Source organism: Staurois parvus, unplaced genomic scaffold, assembly GCF_062004578.1.
Source record: "Staurois parvus isolate SC_StPar_1 unplaced genomic scaffold, SC_StPar_1.0 ptg001793l, whole genome shotgun sequence".
NCBI classification, from domain to species: domain Eukaryota; kingdom Metazoa; phylum Chordata; class Amphibia; order Anura; family Ranidae; genus Staurois; species Staurois parvus.
The window spans coordinates 213,196-232,311 of NW_028319589.1; the positions used below are offsets into that span (position 1 = coordinate 213,196).

The 19,116-nt window shown below is 44.8% G+C and overlaps 1 pseudogene across 2 annotated transcripts in view; it reads right to left on the reverse strand.

The window, feature by feature from the left end:
- Positions 1–239: 239 nt before the first annotated feature.
- LOC149434260 (C3a anaphylatoxin chemotactic receptor pseudogene) overlaps positions 240–19,116 on the reverse strand; it is a 44,219-nt pseudogene continuing 25,342 nt past the window's right edge. The window contains exons 2-4 of one of the 2 annotated variants that reach the window (XR_016308780.1): positions 11,561–11,610; positions 9,693–9,961; positions 240–5,050 (exon numbers count right to left, since the gene is read on the reverse strand). The product of XR_016308780.1 is annotated as a C3a anaphylatoxin chemotactic receptor pseudogene, transcript variant X1 (transcript). Of the gene's footprint in view, positions 5,051–9,692; positions 11,532–11,560; positions 11,611–19,116 lie in introns of those variants that run through there. The other variant, XR_016308781.1, reaches the window with a different exon arrangement.

Consider the following 19,116-nt stretch of genomic DNA (forward strand, 5'->3'; position numbering starts at 1 on the left):
TCAAAGGGTTAACTATCTCCTAAATACATTTCCATCCTTGGTATCCATTAATTTTTTTTTCCTTTTCCCATTACCCACCATGTTTCACTGCTATTCACTTCTTCATCAGGGGCTCACAGTGCAGAAGACCAAGTATTGTCTGGCATGTTTTTGTTTACAAGTTTTTTGCTAAAATTACTTAGAACCCCCAAACATTTATATATATATATTTTAGCAATGACCCTAGATAATGCTGATGGTATTTTGAAAAGCAATGTTTTTTTTATTTTTTTTATTTTTAAATACACTTTAATGAATTAAAAATAAATTTACCCAATTTTTTCTTTTGCAAAATATGAAAGAGGATGTTACGGCAAGTAACTAGATACCTAACATGCCCCTCTTTAATTTGTATCATTTTTGTGTACTCAGTTAAATTTCTTTTCATTTAACTTTATTGCTACAGTCAGGTCCATAAATATTGGAACATCGACACAATTCTAGCATTTTTGGCTCTATACACCACCACAATGGATTTGAAATGAAATGAGCAAGAGTTTGCATATGTGCCTCCCACTTGTTAAGGGACCAAAAGTAATGGGACAGAATAATAATCATAAATCAAACTTTCACTTTTTAATACTTGGTTGCAAATCCTTTGCAGTCAATTACAGCCTGAAGTGTGGAACACATAGACATCACCAGATGCTGGGTTTCATCCCTGGTGATGCTCTGCCAGGCCTCTACTGCAACTGTCTTCAGTTCCTGCTTGTTCTTGGGGCATTTTCCCTTCAGTTTTGTCTTCAGCAAGTGAAATGCATGCTCAATCGGATTCAGGGCAGGTGATGGACTTGGCCATTGCATAACATTCCACTTCTTTCCCTTAAAAAATTCTTTGGCTGCTTTTGCAGTCTGCTTTGGGTCATTGTCCATCTGCACTGTGAAGCGTCCAATGAGTTGTGAAGCATTTGGCTGAATATGAGCAAATAATATTCCTGCAACACTTCACAATTCATCCGGCTGCTTCTGTCAGCAGTCACATCATCAATAAATACAAGAGAAGCAGTTCCATTGGCAGCCATACATGCCCACGCCATGACACTACCACCACCATGCTTCACTGATGAGGTGGTATGCTTAGGATCATGAGCAGTTCCTTTCCTTCTCCATACTCTTCTCTTCCCATCACTCTGGTACAAGTTGATCTCGGTCTCATCTGTCCATAGGATGTTGTTCCAGAACTGTGAAGGCTTTTTTAGATGTCGTTTGGCAAACTCTAATCTGGCCTTCCTGTTTTTGAGGCTCACCAATGGTTTCCATCTTGTGGTGAACCCTCTGTATTCACTCTGGTGAAGTCTTCTCTTGATTGGTGACTTTGACACACATACACCTACCTCCTGGAGAGTGTTCTTGATCTGGCCAACTGTTGTGAAGGGTGTTTTCTTCACCAGGGAAAGCATTCTTCAGTCATCCACCACAGTTGTTTTCCGGGTCTTTTGGTGTTGCTGAGCTCACCGGCGCGTTCCTTCTTTTTAAGAATGTTCCAAACAGTTGTTTTGGCCACGCCTAATGTTTTTGCCATCTCTTTGATGGGTTTGTTTTGTTTTTTCAGCCTAATGATGGCTTCACGGATAGTGACAGCTCTTTGGATCTCATCTTGAGAGTTGACAGCAACAGATTCCAAATGCAAATAGCACACTTGAAATGAACTGGTAGAAGTCGCTACTTTAACAAGGCAATAGGGAAACACAGAATGGTGCCTACAGGGTCCCAAAAAAGAGCCAAAGGGCCACAGATTGGCACCAGGGTACCACAGTGATTCCTATTAAATAGGGGTATCTTCAGAGCTAAATTAGGGCCCCTGTCACATTTTTCCTGCCCCCTGGTGCTGTTTTCTGCTGGACATATTCACCATCTCTGTCCTGGTGACCATGGTCATTGAGATTGAGAGTGTTGGAAAATCCAAAGTCCTGCAGCTGCCACCAGAACAAGAGGCCAAATTGTCCTTTGGAGATGCCTATTCCACCAAAAACTGTCTTCCAGGGGACTTCCCCTCACTTTGTACAGGTTTTCTCTTGCTTCCTGTTGCATCTCCGGGACAGGAAGTGAATGGAAGTCTCCTAAAATAGACATATGTAGCCAGTGAAACACTCTATCCAACTAAATAAATCAAGGTTATGACTATACATTCACTGCCAACTCCAGGCATGAGAAAAAATCTGCCCTTGCAGTGGCCTCCCCCTTATAATAATGTTCATTATGTCTTGTTGCTGGTCCTCTCTCCTGCTCTGGCCAGCTCTGAAACTCCGATCTGTAGGTGGTCCCTCGGCATCACCACCTACAATGCAGGGCTATTAACCCCATATCTTATGTGGTGGGGGCTGAGTGTGATTGCTACTGGAATGATCTTAAACAGTGGTCTCCAAACTGTGGACTGGGGCCAGATGCAGCCATTTACTTGCCTTTTATCTGGTCTTTGAGGCATTATTCCTGCCATTGACACCAACAATTGGGCACTGTTTCTTTTACGGACACCAAGGATGGGGCACTATTACTTCCATTGACACCAATGATGGGGCACTATTTACCTCATTGACACCAATGATGGCCAGGGCTGTCTTAATGTATGGGCACTCCCCAGGATAATCTTGCATTACATCATGCTTTCCAACTGGATAGTCACTTTCTTTACTAAACTGTCCCAGGATAGCCCGGGTAGCATCCCAGAACCAGTATTATGCCCTGCCCCTGTACTGTGCCCTTTGTGTTGATTAGTCTTTGATTTATGGCATGTTTTCCTATTGTTTAAAATCAATTTTATTGAAAGTACTTATAAATACTGTATATGTTTAATGCTATCAACTATTTATACTTTTCTTGAGAATAGGTATGTAAATTGGGGCAGGCTGCTAGGGGTCCCACTCCCACTGACACCAATGATGGGGCACTATTCCTTCCACTGACACCAATGATGGGGCACTATTCCTCCCAATAATACCAATGATGGGGCGCTATTCCTCCCACTGACACCAATTATTGGGCACTATTCCTCCCACTGACACCAATGATGGGGCGCTATTCCTCCCACTGACACCAATGATGGGGCACTATTCCTCCCACTGATACCAATGATGGGGCGCTATTCCTCCCACTGACACCAATTATTGGACACTATTCCTCCCACTGATACCAATGATGGGGCGCTATTCCTCCCACTGGTACCAATGATGGGGCGCTATTCCTCCCACTGGTACCAATGATGGGGTGCTATTTCTCCCACTGATACCAATGATGGGGCGCTATTATTCCCACTGACACCAATGATGGGGCGCTATTCCTCCCACTGACACCAATGATGGGGCGCTATTCCTCCCACAGACACCTATTGATGGGGCTCATCCTCCCACTAATACCAATGATGAAGCGCTATTCCTCCCCCTGACACCAATGATGGGGCACCATTCCTCCTCCTGACACCAATGATGGGGCACCAATCCTCCCCCTGACACCAATGATGGGGCACCAATCCTCCCCCTGACACCAATGATGGGGCACCAATCCTCCCCCTGACACCAATGATGGGGCACCATTCCTCCCACTGACACCAATGATGGGGCACCATTCCTCAAACTGACACCAATGATGGGGCACTATTCTGCCAACTGATACCAGTGATGGGGTTCTATTCCTCTGCCTCTTTGTTTAGAAAGTTTGAATGGGCTGCGGTGGCTACATTTTACACAAAGAAAAAGTGCATCCATGCAGAAACCACATGGTCTTTTTGACGATCGCGCTGCGGGATGAGATGCCGTGTGGTCACGCCTCCCTCCCCGTGTCTCCCAAGAGAAACGCGATGTGGCTGCGGGTGCAGAAATTGCATTGATACCCACACCTGCAACCAACCCGCAGTGTGAACCTAGCCTTAGAGATGAAGCTGCAGGGACCAATCACACCTCAAAGGTGAGTATTTTCTGCTTATTCAGACACCCCTAGACATAATGGGTATGTATTCCTTGCAGTGGAAGTTTAGATCCCAATTCTTGGAATTGGGATTTTATTAACCGCATTGGTATAAATGTCCATCTTACTCAGTACTACGGTCCTACTGTCGCTCAACACAAGAGTGCTCTTTGGACGAGGATTTGCTCCTGTAGTACGTGGTCATTCTTGATGCATCTTCATTAAATGCATTTTCCATTAGCCCTCGAACGGACTGCCGTACTTTACTCTTCATGTCTTTGCCCAAGAAGACGTACAGTATCGGGTTAATACAACTATTAAAGTGAGCCAAAGCCTGGGCTGGAGCATTCAGGGAAACCACAAGTTCATCTTCAGTGTACAGCATAAGCATTCCCATTATGTGGTATGGAGCCCAGGTGATGAAGAATGCTACTATGATGGCAAGGGCCACTCTGGTGGTTTTTATTCCTGCTTTTAAAAGACGTATATTTTGTGCTTTAAAAGCCAGACGGATGTAACAACTAGAGATGATGATGAAAGGAATCAGAAATCCAAAAACCATTCGAGTAAGAGTGATGGGAACCATGAAATTGTTCATATAGATGCATAAAGTTCTGTTGTTCTCAATCTTTATTGTCCGGTAGATGCCAGCAGGTAGACCCATTATGACAGACACAATCCAGATAACCAAGCAGACGATCCACGCCGTTCTTAAGCGGCGGTGATTTTGGGCCCACACAGGCCAGACCACCAGGATGCATCGGTCAATGCTGATGGCCACCAGGGTGAAGACGCTGGAGAACATATTGAAGATGAGGATACAGGGTAAAATTTTGCACAAAGCTTTTCCATATAACCAACGGGAATAAAAGATATTGGCTAGGATGGGTGGGACAAAGGAGCAACAGATGATGTCGGCCAGGGCAAGGTTCCAAAACCAAACGGTGCTGACTCTGCGTTTCATCTTCATTCCGGTAACCCAAAGCACCAGAGCGTTGCCGGGGACCCCCACAAGGAAAATGAAAAATAGAACCAGGATGATGAAAGCATTTTCATAGCTCAAAGACTCTGTTGTGTCCGTCACATTGCTGATATTTGACATCTTTATTCCCTATAAAGACACAAGATAGTTACTGGACGTGTGTGATCAGTATCTCGTCTTCTTGAAGGAAGCAATGGGGGTTATTTACTAAGTCTGGAGCATGGAAACCCTGGTGCAGCTCTGCATAGAAACCAATCAGTTTCCAGGTTTTATTGTCAAAGCTTAACTGGACAAGCTGAAGATAGAAGATGATTGGTTGCCATGCACAGCTGCACCATATTCTGAGGGCTCCAGTTTTAGTAAATCCTCCCCAATGTATCCCCTACTTTTATATAAGACAAAGAGAAGGCTTCACATTAAATGTTCTCTGTTTTTTCTTTTTTTTGTTCCATGCTCTCTCCCTCTCTCCTTTTTCTTGCTTTTTATTCTCTCCTTTCCTCGTTATTTTATCTTTTATTTTCTTTGCAACACTACTTTTTCATCTTATTCTTTCCCCCACCCTCCCAGCCATCACCAACACCATCATCTCCACCAACACAAACACACAAACATCCCCACCACCACCTTCACCACCAACACAGACACCAACAACAAAAACAAAACTACTACTGACACAAACACCAACATCCCCACCACCTTCACCAACAGCTCAAACAACAAAAGCAAAACCACAACCAACACCACCACCTTCACCACCAACATAAATACCAACACAAACACCACCACCACCAACAAAAACAAAACCACCACCAACATAGATACCAACACCATCAACACAAACACCACCAACATAGATACCACCACCACCAACATAGATACCAACAACAAAAACAAAACCACCAACACAAACACCACCACCATCACCAACAAAAACAAAGCCACCACCAAACACAAACACCCTCACCACCAACACAAACACCACCAACAAAAAAACCCACCACCAACACAAACACCAACACCTTCATCACCAACACAAATAAAAAAGCAAAACCACCAACACAAACCTCAACATCACCACCAACATAAATAATAGCACCAACACAAACACCAACAACAAAAATAAAACCCCCACCAACACAAACACCACCACCTTCACCACAAACACCGCCACCATCACCAACAAAAACAAACCCACCAACCAACACAAACACCAACACAACCACCTTCATCACCAACACAACCACCTTCATCACCAACACAAACAACAAAAGCAAAACCACCAACATAAATACTAGCACCAACAACAACAACAAAACCAACACAAACACCAACACTACCACCTTCACCACCAGCACCCCCACCAACACCTAGACCACCAACACCAATTCCCTGTTGGTTTGTCTATCTCACTATTTTCTCTATTTCACGTTTCCTTTTCTCTCCTTGCATATCGTTCTCACATTTTTACCCTTTTTTTTACCTCTTTTGTCTCCTTTACCTTACTTTTTTTTTTTTTTTTTCTTTCAACTTTGGACTTTCCCTACCCTCGGTCACTTATCCTTTGCTCTCTCTCCCTCCCCACCTGCCTCACCCTCTTCCTTCCTCTCTCTTCTAACCTTTTTATCTCACCCTCCTGTCTCCCCTCACCTTTATATCTAAATCTGGCCATCCACTGGCAGATTTTTGAACAAAGATTTATGAAAAATCTCATCAGTACTTGATGAAGGTCAATTGAAAGTTTACTTTAACATTCAGTTTAGGAATGAATGTAATTCCCCAAATGACAACCACATTCACTGTTAGAAATTTGTTAATTGGAGGAAAATTTTCCAACCTGCTCCTTTGACTTTTCTTGCCACCATGGTTGAAAAAAGAATGTCAGTTTAACCTCAATAACCATGATGTAGTGCCCTCCTAGTTAGGTTGTTAGTAGGAATAAGGTAGATTTGGTTTTTGGCTCTGCTGTGGCCAGGGGAGAAGAGTGTGATTGCTTCTGGCTGTTTTGGGTTCTGCTGGTTGCAGGCTCAACTACTGGAAAATGTATATTATATAGGGCGCTTGTTGGAGCCCAACCTCTGTAGCTGTAAGATAAAGGTGCCAGATGGATATCAGGGATGGATGGATGGATGGGAGCAGTAACACAGAGGCAGCTCTTCTTAGAGTGGAAGCAAGGCTCTAATGCAGTAACAAGAAAAAGAGAGGAAGGCGCCTCTAAGTGCAGTATTGACAATTTATTAAGTAAACAATGGAAAATTTGCACTTACAAGATAAACGGTTAAAAAGACTCATCGTGTGGTGATTGGATCCAGGTGGGACATCCAGCCGTCCAGCAGCAAACTCTGCCTATAGGATCAGGAAGTAGAGTCCAGGATGTGCCTGTGCCTCAAAAATGATGCTTGGAGAACAGAGTCAGATGTGGCAGGTGAAGGGGGCGGTAATGCATTTCGGAGCATGCTCAATAGGCTCCTTCTTCAGACCTCAACTACTGCCCTGTTTTCCTGTGGATTCTAGTGTAGTGGGTTGGAAGAGGCAGACCCTGTACCCCCATATTCATACAGCCAATCCCTGGGTGATAAAGTTTGGAGGAAGTCTACTGTAGATCTGGCCTGGAGGCTCATGGTACAGGGTCTGGCTGGTAATGGAAGGAGGCATCTATGTAAACATGGACACAGTAAGTAGAGGCCTGAGAGAGAGATCCTTAGAGAGACTATTCTAGAGTTGCTGGCTTAGGAGTGCGTCTATAGTTGCAGTCCCCTGAACTGTTTGTCCATCTACTACTAGTCACAGGAGGTCCACCCTGAAGAGTCTAGGCATTACCAGAGAGCGTTCTCTGCTACAGCATTCACCAAATCTGTAGTATCCCAAGGCTCACCCTACACTTTGTTCAAGTTTAACCAGCTTTAGACTTCAAAAGGACCCTCATTGCCTGGTTATTGAGTTGAGAGACTGTGGAGTTGCTGTGTGCCTGGCTGCCGTGCACCCAACAGGGAACAGAGCATGGGACAAAACTGCAAGACCAGTTTGGGGGTCAGTGCTACAAACAAACTCAAACAAAAGTCCTGAAAATGAAAAATTTCACGCAAAAATCTTCCAGTGTATGGCCAGCTTAACTCTTTTCCCTCCTTTCTCTATCTCACACCTTTCTCCCTTCACCTTTCTATCACGTCCTCCCCCCTTTCTCCCCCTCCCCCTTTTCTAGCTCACCATCTTCCTTCCTCTGTGTCTGTCTCTCCTTTCTTACCTTTGTAATACCCCCCTCTCTGCCACCACCTTCCCAATTTCTGTCTCACTCTCTTTTCCTATCTGTCCTTTCCATATCACTCTCTCTCACCTATGTCTCTTGTACCATTATCTCTCTCTCCCCCCCCCTCTCTTTTATCTTCTCTTGTACCATAACATCTTTCTCTTCTCTCTCCCTTTCTGTCTTCATGTCTCTCTCTTACCTTTTGTATCACTTTCCTTCTCTTGTATTTTTTTCCTCTTGTACCATTGTATCTCTTTCTCCTTCTCTCTCTCTCTCTCTATGTATCTTCTAATTTTATCTGTTTCCTTTGCATCTCTTTTTTTTCTCATACTGTTGTATCTCTTTCCTTTATATCTTTCTTTCTGCTATATCTCCCTTTCTTTATCTCTCTCCTTTGTAACTCTCTTTTCTTTTTCTCTCATACCATTGTATCTTTCTTTCTTTTCCGCGCTCTCTCTCCTCCCCCTCTCTTTTTTTTCCTGTGTGTCGATCTCCTTTTCTTTTTTTCCCTCACACTGTTGTATCTCTCCTCTCTCCCTTTCTTTCTTCATCTCTCTCTATCCTTTGTATCTCTCCACTCTCTTTTTTTTTTTTTCTTTCATACCATTGTATCTCTTTTTCTCCTCTCTCTGTTCATCTCACTCTCCTCTTCTGGCCTTTTTATCTTTCTGCTCTCTCTCTCTTCCACTCATCTCTCACCTTTGTATTCATAATTCTCTCTCTCTCTCTCTGTCTCTCTCTCTCTCTCTCCGTCTGTACCATTGTATTTCTTTCTCCTTCTCTATCTTTTAATTTTGTATCTTTCCTACCTTTTGCATCTCTTCCTCTTTTTGTTCTCCCCTCTTCCCACCTCACCCTCTTCTCCTGCCCCTCTCTCCTTCTCATGTTCTACCTTCCGCTCCCTCTTTACCCCCCCCCACTTCTATCTCACCCTCTTACCCCCCCCCCCACTTCTATCTCACCCTCTTATCCCCCCACTTCTATCTCACCCTCTCCCCCCCCCTTTCTCCCTCTCCCAATAACTCCTACCTGGAATCCTGCTGTCTGGAGAGTTAAATAAAAACCAGGACTCTCGGGAGATCTCACTGACCGTTATACGCACCCAATGAATGTAGATATTTAGGTATATGAACCATTTAGGTCAGGGGTGGACAACTGTGGCACTCCAGCTGTTGGTGAACTACAAGTCCCATCATACCTTTGCCTTTGGGAGTCGTGCTTGTAACTGTCAGTTTTGCAATGCCTCATGTAGAACTACAAGTCCCATGAGCCATTGCAAAACTGACAGTTACAAGCATGATTCGCAGAGGCATGATGGAACTTGTAGTTCAACAGCTGGAGGGCCCCAGTTGCCCACCCCTGATTTAGGTGAAGAGCCAGTGAGATCTGACATTATCCCCATCCAGAGCGATTACCTCTCTAGTTAGATCGGAGCTCTGAGCAGAGAGTACAGAAAACATGGAGACCATTAGTAGAGGTAATGGTGCCCATCCATGCTGGAATGACCTATTCAGGGCCAGGTCTTACCTCCACCAGTCCTCAGCAGATGGAACCTTCTCCCTCCTCAGAATATAGCGATGATTCGATTTTTCTGAATCACTTTACATAACAGCGATGATAACACAACTTCCTTCCTGTGGGTCCTGTAATCCTTTAATCAGAAGTTTCACCTAAACTAGGCCAGGTTGTGTAAGACGATGGTTCCATGTGATAGGAGTAGTGTTTGTCTGATGGGTGGTCCTTGTTGGTCCTGGTGATACCAGAATGGAGAATCTCAGCTGTATATGACATCCTTTCTGTAGAAGGGAAATGTACAATTATATACAATATGTGGAAATGGAATCGTCCTTTCACAATGACTAACTGGTCGGCTTCAACCGGCAATGGCTGCAAGTGTGCAACTAAACCGTTCCTCTAGATATGTCCGTGACTCTGATATGAGTACACTATACGGCTGCCATTGCTGGCCTCTCCCTTGGGATTGTTCGCTCCCCAGATAGAATGATAATGCCTTGGCTTCAATGTTTTCTGAGTCTCTGTTAAAATCAGTTTGTACATACTGGGGATTAAAGCTTCACTCCATTATGAGGGGCTTCTACCATTCCCTCACTACATTACCAGGTCTGTACACCTGGTGTGCCTGTTATGAGGGGTTCCCACCATCCCTGTGCTGAGTTCCCAACTCTGTATACCTGCTGTGCCAATTATGAGGGGTTTCCACCATCCCTGTGCTGAGTTCACAACTCTGTATACCTGCTGTGCCAATTATGAGGGGTTTCCACCATCCCTGTGCTGAGTTCCCGAGTCTGTACACTTGCCATGTCCATTATGAGAGGTTTCCACCATCCCTGTGCCGAGTTCCCAGGTAAGCACACCCGCTGTGCTCATTTTGAGTGATTCTCACAATCCCTGCGCTGAGTTCCCGAGTTTGTACACCGGCTGTGCCCATTAAGAGGAGTTCTAACCATCCCTGTGCTGAGTTCCTGGGTCTGTCCACCCGCTGTGCCCATTATGAGGGGTCATCACCACCCCTGTGCTGAGTTCCCAGGTCTGTACACCAGCTGTGTCCATTAAGGGGTTCTCCCAATCCCTGTGCTGAGTTCCCAGGTCTGTACACCTGCTGTGCCTATTATGAGGGGTCATCACCATTTCTGTGCTGAGTTCCCGGGTCTGTACACCTGCAGTGCCCTTTATGAAGGATTCCCACCATCCCTGTGCTGAGTTCCTGGGTCTGTACACCTGCAGTGCCCTTTATGAAGGATTCCCACCATCCCTGTGCTGAGTTCCCGGGTCTGTACACCTGCAGTGCCCTTTATGAAGGATTCCCACCATCCCTGTGCTGAGTTCCCGGGTCTGTACACCTGCAGTGCCCTTTATGAAGGATTCCCACCATCCCTGTGCTGAGTTCCCGGGTCTGTACACCTGCAGTGCCCTTTATGAAGGATTCCCACCATCCCTGTGCTGAGTTCCCGGGTCTGTACACCTGCAGTGTCCTTTATGAGGGGTTCCCACCATCCCTGTTTGATTTTATGCTGCTTTTACTTTATGGAAAATGCAACAGGAGGCGCTGGAACACACAAAGTTAAGTAAAATGAAAGCCCAAGCAGAGCCAGTAGCTGTAGCACAGAGACCTCGCTTTAGGGAATATATGAAGCCATAGGGGTGACTGAACGATATCTTGGGGGAGGGGTGTCCCTTTTATAGATACTCAACATGTCATTATTCAATCATCCTTTACAGAATGCTCACAGACCCCCATTAATATATTAATATACACAATCCACATTTTCAATCATTTTGTTAGATGAAGATAATGAAAAGCTACAATGGTCATTTCCTCCACATCGTCAATGCAGAAGGAACATATATAATCAGAAATGTAGAAAAGTACTCACCCCCCCCGATCTTGAAAGGATAGGGGCTGTGCCACTTTTATCTGTAACAACTGAAAACAGAACCTATCAGCATCTTAAATCTCCGTGTCAGACATTCTAGTTGGTGTCTTCACGTTCATTTTCTTTAGCTCAGCAACTTATGTAGGTTAGAAGTAAACTAAAGAAATAAAAGTACACTATGAAAAAAATAAATATATAACGTGTATAAAAACCACCTCCGTAATATATTTCTGCAATGCATGAATATTTCTCCAGACGCCTCTGGTGGAGTCAGGAGGGGTTGAAGCCTCCCGTTCAAGTCTATGGAGCCGCTCCGCAAACGCCTGGCTGGCGTGTGCGGTTGCGAGGCATTTGCAGAGCATTAATACCATTTAAACTTCATTATAGGCATTTGTGGTGCGGTTTTAACGCTTGGCAAACGCCTACCAACCGCTGCAAAACCACGCATACAGCGTTTTTGGAGAGTTGTCAAATGCTATAGGGGCGTTTTAGCAAGAGTTAGAAATAAAGTCAAGTGTGAATGAGCCCTAAGGGTCGCTTGGGATCAAATTTCCTTCACTCATGAAAGGGAAACAGAGGGATCTCCAATAGTGCAGTATGTTCCAATAAATTACATGTTTACACTTGTAAAAATCGCCATTAAAATCACATATGGAGCAACAGACTGCACTTTTGCGTACGTCACTTCCGGTTCATGTCTGCCTCTGGCCACGCCCTTGACATAAGCCTGAAAACATAGCAAATGCTGAGACTATAGTAGGGTTCAGGTATGTTCAGGGTTTGCAGACATCAGGCTGGGTTTGCTTTTACTGTGTAAAGTGGAAGAATCCAAATTTATTAGTCAGTATAAGCGCATTCATTTTTTTTTAAGGTGAGAGTTCTGTGAGCACTGAGGTGACAACCTGCATGTATGCAGCACTTTAACCTCCCTAGGGGTCTGATTATGTCAGTATTTCTGTGCTCAAAGCGGTACATTTTTTTGCATGGAAATATGTTGTTTTTTTATTGTAGGCTGTAATTTTTAGGAATAACTCACTGAAATCTGTCCGAACAAGAGTCCAGTAAACATCCCGGGGAGGATAAAGTTTGAAACACAAAATCATAATATAATAAATAATCATAATAATAATATTATAATAAAAATAATTTAATTCAATAATGTAATCAAACCAAAAACACTGAAATGTGAAATATAGCGCCAAGTTCGCACATCGCTGAGCTCAGTCGCAGAATCGTTTTCAGTGTCTGATGAGGAATTTCCCCCACCAATCATTATCACTCAATTCTGCAAGTGGTTCTGATTTACTATCGCTGTTCTCTAGCCGGTCTAAAACCGCGTCTGACCTAAAGGGACGCTTTTTGGACGCCATGGACGTTTCTCAGTTTCCAGGCATAAAGAACAGTAAAAATGCAGGCAGGGCGCCGGACAAAGCACTCGGGACAAAATGTATGTGAAATGGTTCGATACAGGAATGTTTTACTATGTTATTTCAGTGTATTGAGTGAATGTCACTTTTTCATATTTTTAAATTTCCCACCAGTTACGTCCCCCGTACGTCCCGACGTCGCAGGGAACACACCCGGAAGACAGATGCCGGCATCGGCCGGAGGACATTGCCGGGGACACTGCAGGAGGGACATCGTGGGAGCGCAGGACGAGGTAGGTGCAGGAGGGATCCTGGAACAATGCTGCAGTGTATTCCCGAGTGTAGCTCGGTGTTACCGCTTGTGGTGCTGAAACTTTACCCCGAGCTACACTCAGGAATACCGCCAGGGAGGTTAACTAGGCTGCTAGTAGACTTCAATACCACTTGACTCTTGTTGAAAAGCCTGCTAGCAGCTTGGTTAAAGGGATAGTTGGCACTCCCACTAAGATCTGTGTTTGACATCCCCATACTGGAACTAACGTTTTCTTTTAACGGCTTCAACAGAGCTGCTTACCAAAAGCTTTACTAATGTTTTCATTAGCTCACTGTAAGCACTGCTCTTACACCAGTTGACACGCTGGGGGAGGTTGTTTACTAAAATTGCATGGTGCAAATCTGGCGCACTCTGCACAGAAACCAATCAGCTTCCAGGTTTTGTCCAAGCCCAATTGAACAAGCTGAAGTTAGAATCTGGTGCAGCTGTGCATGGTAATCAATCAGGTTCTGAGTGCTCCGGTTTTAGTACATAAACCCCATATTTTCCTAGGACCATTTAGACCTTTAGTTACTTTCAAGTCATCTTTAGTGACCATGTAGACCTTTTAGACGCTTGGACATAAAAATTCTTCACTCTAGGCTGCTGTTCCTCACTGACAATGAACTGAATGCTGCGCTGCTAATGTGAAGCATAAATACCAAATAATCAAAAGCAATTATAAACCAATGAATGAAATCATCAAATGTGCAAAAATCACAGTATAGATTTAAATGTTAGAAAACACAATGTTCTCATAAGCAAGTCCCTACAATTTAAATTGAAGCAGTGAATCTGGATAAGGTTTTACATCACCTTCCTTCACAATTCCATAGAACCATCACCGTTTCCTAAAGTGCTGCATACATGCAGGTTGTGCCACCTCAGTGCTCACAGAACTCTCACCTTAAAAAAGAAAAAAATGAATGTGCTTACATTGATTAATAAACAGGGATTCCTCCACTCTCCTGGTCCTCCACCACTTTATAACCACTGGGGGCCCTCCTTCCCAGGGGCGGACTGACCATTTGGAAAACTGGGCACTGCCCGAGGGCCCGGGGTCAGTAGGGGGCCCCATGAGATGCCCCTGGTACCTTTTTCATAGGCTTTTTTGAGTTTGGGCAAGGACACAGGGGCCCCATGATCCCCTATTGCCCGGGGGCCCTATGAGTTGTCAGTCCGCCCCTGCTCCTTCCTATCTCCTGGTCTCCGAACCCGGTTGCAAGACCGGTCCCTTTAAGGCTACAATCACACTAGCTCTATCAGCAGGCGTTTGGAAGCGTTTTTAACGCTTCCCAAACGCCTCTGAAAATTCTGCACATGGCAGCACACAGTGCTGTTCACACGGAAGCGTTAGCGTCGCATAGCGGCAAAACAGACGCCTCTGGTGGAGTCAGGAGGGGTTGAAGCCTCCCGTTCAAGTCTATGGAGCAGCTCCGCAAACGCCTGGCTGGCGTGTGCGGTTGCGAGGCATTTGCAGAGCATTAATACCATTTAAACTTCATTATAGGCATTTGTGGTGCGGTTTTAACGCTTGGCAAACGCCTACCAACCGCTGCAAAACCACGCATACAGCGTTTTTGGAGAGTTGTCAAATGCTATAGGGGCGTTTGGCAAGAGTTAGAAATAAAGTCAAGTGTGAATGAGCCCTAAGGGTCGCTTGGGATCAAATTTCCTTCACTCATGAAAGGGAAACAGAGGGATCTCCAATAGTGCAGTATGTTCCAATAAATACATTAATAAAAGTATTGCAATTACATGTTTACACTTGTAAAAATCGCCATTAAAATCACATATGGAGCAACAGACTGGACTTCTGCGTACGACACTTCCGGTTCATGTCTGCCTCCGGCCACGCCCTTGACATGAGCCTGAAAAAATAGCAAACGTTGAGACTATAGTAGGGTTCAGGTATGTTCAGGGTTTGCAGACATCAGGCTGGGTTTGCTTTTACTGGGCAAAGTGGAAGAATCCAAATTTATTAGTCAGTATAAGCGCATTCATTTTTTTTTAAGGTGAGAGTTCTGTGAGCACTGAGGTGACAACCTGCATGTATGCAGCACTTTAACCTCCCTAGGGGTCTGATTATGTCAGTATTTCTGTGCTCAAAGCGGTACATTATTTTGCATGGAAATATGTTGTTTTTTTATTGTAGGCCTGTAATTTTTAGGAATATCTCACTGAAATCTGTCCAAACAAGAGTCCAGTAAACATCCCGGGGAGGATAAAACTTGAAACACGAAATCATAATATAATAAATAATCATAATAATAATGTAATTCAATAATATAATCAAACCAAAAACACTGAAATGTGAAATAGAGCGCCAAGTTCACACATCGCTGAGCTCAGTCGCAGAATCGTTTTCAGTGTCTGATGAGGAATTTCCCCCACCAATCATTATCACTCAATTCTGCAAGTGGTTCTGATTTACTATCGCTGTTCTCTAGCCGGTCTAAAACCGCTTTTGACCTAAAGGGACGCTTTTTGGACGCCATGGACATTTCTCAGTTTCCAGGCAGAAAGAACAGTAAAAATGCAGGCAGGGCGCCGGACAAAGCACTCGGGACAACATGTATGTGAAATGGTTTGATACAGGAATGTTATACTATGTGGTTTTAGTGGATTTAGTGAATGTCACATTTTGACATTTTTGAATTTCCGGTCGGTTCTGTCCCCTGTACGTCCCGACGCTCGCAGGGGACGGAAGACAGATGCCGGCATCAGCCAGAGGACATTGCAGGGGGGACATCGCAGGAGCGCAGGACAAGGTAAGTGCAGGAGGGATCCCAGAGCAATGCTGCAGGGTATTCCTGAGTGTAGCTCGGGGTTACTGCTTCTGGTACTGAAAGTTAACCCCGAGCTACACTCGGGAATACCTCCAGGGGGGGGGGGGGTTAAGAAACGGTGATGGTTTTGCGAGCGCACAAGAAATTCTATGGAATTGTGAAGGAAGTTGATGTAAAATCTTATCCACATTCACTGTTGCAATTTAAATTGCACGGACTTGCTTATTGGATATTGTGTGTTTTTTAAACACACACACACTGATTTATGAATGTTATTAAGCACATTTGATGATTTCATTTATTGTTTTATCATTGTTTTTGATTATTTGGTATTTACGCTTCACATTAGCAGCGCAGCATTAAGTTCATTGGTTTATTTACGATTTATGTTGCAGAAACACAATTTTTGATGCTAGCAGCAGCTCTCTATACATTATTTAACCCCCCTGGCGGTATTCCCAAGTGTAGCTCGGGGTAAAGTTTCAGTACCAAATGCGGTGACCCCGAACTACACTCAGGGAGTCCCTGTAGCACTTACCTTGTCCTGCGCTCCTGCGATGTGTCCCCTGCAGCGTCCCCGGCCATCTCCTCCGGCCGATGCCAGCTTCTGGGTTCCGTTCCCTGCGATGTTGGGACGTAAAAGGACCGCAACCGGCAGGAGATTTGAAAATTTTAAAAAGTGACATTCACTAAATACACTAAAATCACATAGTATAACATTCCTGTATCCAACCATTTCACATACATTTTGTCCCGAGTGCTTTGTCCGGCGCCCTGCCTGCATTTTTACCACCCTTTCTGCCTGGAAACTGAGAAAGGTCCATGGCGTCCAAAAAGCGTCCCTTTAGGTCAGACGCGGTTTTAGACCGGCTAGAGAACAGCGATAGTAAATCAGAACCACTTGCAGAATTGAGTGATAATGATTGGTGGGGGAAATTCCTCATCAGACACTGAAAACGATTCTGCGACTGAGCTCAGCGATGTGCGAACTTGGCGCTCTATTTCACATTTCAGTGTTTTTGGTTTGATTATATTATTGGATTAAACTTATTATTATATTATTTTTTATGATTATTTATTATAATTTATGATTTCGTGTTTCAAGTTTTATCATACCCGGGATGTTTACTACTCTTGTACGGACAGATGTCAGTGAGTTATTCCTAAAAATTACAACCTACAATAAAAAAAGACATATTTCCATGCAAAAAAATGTACCGCTTTGAGCACAGAAATATGGACATAATCAGAGCGCTAGGGAGGTTAACCCTTTGAGGACCAAGGGACGTATTTGTCCCATGTTTGTAATTGCGTGTATCATCTGATTTAGAACTTAAAACTTTTTTTTTTTTTTTTTTTGAGTCAAAATATTATTTCTTATCAACAAACAACAAATGGATCTAGCTTTTTGCCAATTATTTCATGAAATGGCTTAGTTACAGCAACTGAAGTGTACGAACTTTAAAAACAAAAAAAGTATTCTTCTGGCGTTCCAAAACCTTACGGTCCTCAAAGGGTTAACATATAACTACATATTCACTCTGAAGGTAGCGCAGGAGTACTTCTTACTTTACATATTCCTCACTGCCACTTCAGCTCTGGGTGTCGGGGATTATATGAGCTGTACCTGCTCACAGGCCAAGTGCTGAGAAGACAGCCACTGCCCACTGGTGGGATCACAGATGTCCACATTTATTAGGAAGGATATACACAAGCATGATGGTATCTAGACAGGGGCTGTCAATGGCAAGCTTGTGGATATCCTGCCTAATAAATGTGGACACCAGTCAGACCTTTAGTTATGCGTTGATTACCGTATTTTTCGCTCCATAAGACGCACCTAGGTTTTAGAGGAGGAAAACAAGAAAAAAAAATATTCTGAACCAATGGACTGCAGACATAGTACAGGAGATGACCAGAGACTGCGTACACAATACAGGAGATGACCAGAGACTGCGGACACAGTACAGGAGATGACCAGAGACTGCGGACACAGTACAGGGGATGACCAGAGACTGCGTACACAATACAGGAGATGACCAGAGACTGCGGACACAGTACAGGAGATGACCAGAGACTGCGGACATAGTACAGGAGATGACCAGAGACTGCAGACACAGTACAGGAGATGACCAGAGACTGCGTACACAATACAGGAGATGACCAGAGACTGCGGACACAGTGCAGGAGATGACCAGAGACTGCGGACACAGTGCAGGAGATGACCAGAGACTGCGGACACGGTACAGGAGATGACCAGAGACTGCGGACACAGTACAGGAGATGACCAGAGACTGCGGACACGGTGCAGGAGATGACCAGAGACTGCAGACACAGTACAGGAGATGACCAGAGACTGCGGACACAGTACAGGAGATGACCAGAGACTGCGGACACAGTGCAGGAGATGACCAGAGACTGCGGACACAGTGCAGGAGATGACCAGAGACTGCGGACACAGTACAGGAGATGACCAGAGACTGCGGACACAGTACAGGAGATGACCAGAGACTGCAGACACAGTACAGGAGATGACCAGAGACTGCGTACACAATACAGGAGATGACCAGAGACTGCGGACACAGTGCAGGAGATGACCAGAGACTGCGGACACGGTGCAGGAGATGACCAGAGACTGCGGACACGGTACAGGAGATGACCAGAGACTGCGGACACGGTACAGGAGATGACCAGAGACTGCGTACACAATACAGGAGATGACCAGAGACTGAGAACACAGTGCAGGAGATGACCAGAGACTGCGGACACAGTACAGGGGATGACCAGAGACTGCGGACACAATACAGGAGATGACCAGAGACTGCGGACACAGTACAGGAGATGACCAGAGACTGCGGACAGTGCAGGAGATGACCAGAGACTGCGGACACAGTGCAGGAGATGACCAGAGACTGCGGACACGGTACAGGAGATGACCAGAGACTGCGGACACGGTACAGGAGATGACCAGAGACTGCGGCCACAGTGCAGGAGATGACCAGAGACTGCGGACAGTACAGGAGATGACCAGAGACTGCGGACAGTACAGGAGATGACCAGAGACTGCGGACACAGTGCAGGGAATGA